The following is a 2,915-nucleotide window of genomic DNA, read 5'->3' on the forward strand; positions in this document are numbered from 1 at the left end:
TTTTTAAAATATACATAAAAAGAAAAACAAGAAAAAGAATTACAAGAATTCAGAATTTAGTATCAGTTTAATCACAATTTCCATGTGGTTTATGAGCACCCTTACTCTTATAGTTACTCTTACTTGAGTAGTTGTTTCCCCAAATACGTAAGTCTTTATTTATATAGTGTGTTTCATAGACATATGTCGCTTTACAGGGCATTTATAGATTCATTATACTTTTTCTCCACACCCGGTGATGATAAGCTACTGTTGTAGCTACAGCTGCCCTGGGGCATATTGACAAAAGCTTGGCTGCCATGCCAACCGGCGCCATCGGTCCCTCCGACCACCACCATCACTCACGCACCACTTTCATACTAGGCAGTGTGGGTGACGTGTCTAGCCTAAGGACACAACAACAGTTTTTGTGACTGGCGCTTCACTGTGGCACCTGATTTTCCCAGTGTCTCCCATCCAAGTACTAACCAGGCCCAGCCCTGCTGAGCTTCTGAGATCTGACGGGATCAGGCTTTCACAAACCGGTATGACCACAACTTCATCCTAACTTGAGTAATTCCTTTGACCACATGTACTTCTACTTGATTAACAATATCTTGAAGTAACAGTACTTTTACTTGAATAAATCTTGCTACTCTAGTGTCTCTAAACACCAACCACTCCCATCACTTTCACACATATACACAGAGTTTAGTGTCTTTCTCAACAGCATAAACTCCTTTAGTGAACCCCCAACCCTGCAGTGAGATTGTACGACCTCACTTAAACCGCTCTGAGCCTCATCTTGCACTTCGCCGTTAGCCTGATTTGATCTGCTCTTGCTTCATGCATCATTCCGTGTGATCCTTCCGCTCCATCATTTATTTAAAACTGTAGACGACAAACTGTTAGCGCCTCGCAAATCCAGCAACCTCTCCATCGCTCGGGGCAACGCTGCAAACACGCACTTAAAACACCAGCACACATCATACGCTATTTCTCAAGTTCAACGCTAAGCTAGCTCAAGAGCAACGGAGCTAATTATACCACTTTTGTGTTCTTAAACGGTAAGAACACATGTCTGTCAAGGGATTTGTGAGGAATAGAAACACTAGACCTAATGACAAAAACTTTTAACATTGTCTGAAAACTCAAGAAGAAGAACAAAATGGATTTAAAGAGCACATTTTCAGGAGTCTGTGATCAATTCGAGCGTTCGTGGTTGTGTTTAGGAGTTTGATTTTCAACGAAAAACTGTTGGCTCATGGTAGTTAGTTTGTTTCAGAGCACAAATCAGCTGTCCTGTTGTCGTTGAAGACATAGAATGTGCAAAGAAGTGGACTAAAGGTCATTACACACTACAGGAGAATTTGCCCAATTTTGGATGAAATTTCTTCTCCCCAAGTTCAGGGAGACATAACCCGACTTTCTGTTTTTGTGTGTGATTTGAAGCCACTGCTCTCCTCGTGTGTCACTGTCAGACCCTGTTTACACGGACATGGGTATTTTTAAAAACTGAAACATTTCTCTTGGTTTGTTCACGTCTTTTACACACAAACGGTGAAGTTGCCTCTGAAAATGAATCTTTCTAAAAACTGCAACTACAGTGGAGATTCTGGAAAACTCCGGTTTGGTGTTTGCGTGTAAAGTGAGATAAACAGTTTTAGGAGCTGACGTGCCAAAAGTGCGACCGATGTTTCCCTTTTCCTCTGATGATGATGATGATGATGATGATGGAGGAGGATTCAGAGCAGCATTTCTTCTGGTGAAACACTTTTCATGTGTTTGCATTTGCACACACAGCTGATGTTTCAGATCCATGACCAGAGACCAACGAGGCTCGGAGGTCAGTGATTTTACTACTTCCCTAACGGATCTGTGGAGAGGCACATTTTGAATCTGATACAGGTGAAGCCCCTAAGTTTAACATACAGTCCCTGACAAAAGTCTTGTCGCTTATCCATTTTGTAGAAACAAAAGCTTATAACCTGACTTTAAATTAATTGATTGGTTTTAGAAATGTCTCATATGAAAGCTAAAACCCTCCCAAATTATGCTCAATATACTAAAATAAATTTGCTTCACTGAAGAAAGATTGATCATTTAATGAACACAGAAAGGTCAGATTTTGGCAAGACAAAAGTCTTGTCGCCTTGTCATATGATGCACCCAATCCTAGATTACAGCCTCACCTGTGATCAGTTACTGATCAATCAGTTAGTGGGTGTGTATAAAAAGAACCCCAGCACACCAGACCTTCACATCAACTGCAACTTGACCTCTGACAACATGCCTAAGATCCACCCTGAGACCAAAGCGTTAATTATCAAGAGGCTGAAGACCAGATCCACTGCTGAGGTGGTGACACCTTCAATGTGTCTCAGCGTCAAGTACAAAGAATAAGAAAAAGATCTGAAATGACTGGAGATGTTTTTGACAAGCCCAGGTCCAGCAGACCCCGCAAGACAACTGCTCAGGAGGACCGTTTGTTGATTCGAAAATCCAAGGCCAGCCCCTTTTCCACTGCAGCAGACTCCACCAGGCCTGGTCACCTCAAGTCCCTGTGTCAACCACAACAGTTTTGTAGAATTCTGTCTCGAAATGGCCTCCATGGTCGAATCAGTGCACAGAAACCAGCACTAAACAAAAGGCAATTAAAAAAACGTGTGGCATTTGCCAAGGCCCACAGCCTGCTAAAAGGATGGACACTGGAAAAGTGGCAGAAGGTGGATTTCTCAGATGAATCCTCGGTTGAATTACATCACAGCCGCCGCAAATATTGCAGGAGACCTACTGGAGCCTGCATGGATCCAAGATTCACCCAGAAAACAGTTAAGTTTGGTGGTGGAAAAATCATGGTCTGGGGTTCCATCCAGTATGGGGGTGTGCGAGACATTTGCAGGGTGGAAGGCAAATATCAATAGCCTAAAATATCA

At 42.6% G+C, this 2,915-nt stretch overlaps 1 pseudogene; it reads right to left on the reverse strand.

The window, feature by feature from the left end:
- Positions 1-421: 421 nt before the first annotated feature.
- On the reverse strand, positions 422-538 carry LOC129409956 (5S ribosomal RNA; annotated as a pseudogene).
- Between the last annotated feature and the right edge of the window lie 2,377 nt (positions 539-2,915).

This window comes from Boleophthalmus pectinirostris, unplaced genomic scaffold (genome assembly GCF_026225935.1).
Source record: "Boleophthalmus pectinirostris isolate CB_2022bp ecotype Guang Dong unplaced genomic scaffold, ASM2622593v1 HiC_scaffold_20, whole genome shotgun sequence".
In the NCBI taxonomy this organism is placed as follows: Eukaryota; Metazoa; Chordata; class Actinopteri; order Gobiiformes; family Gobiidae; genus Boleophthalmus; species Boleophthalmus pectinirostris.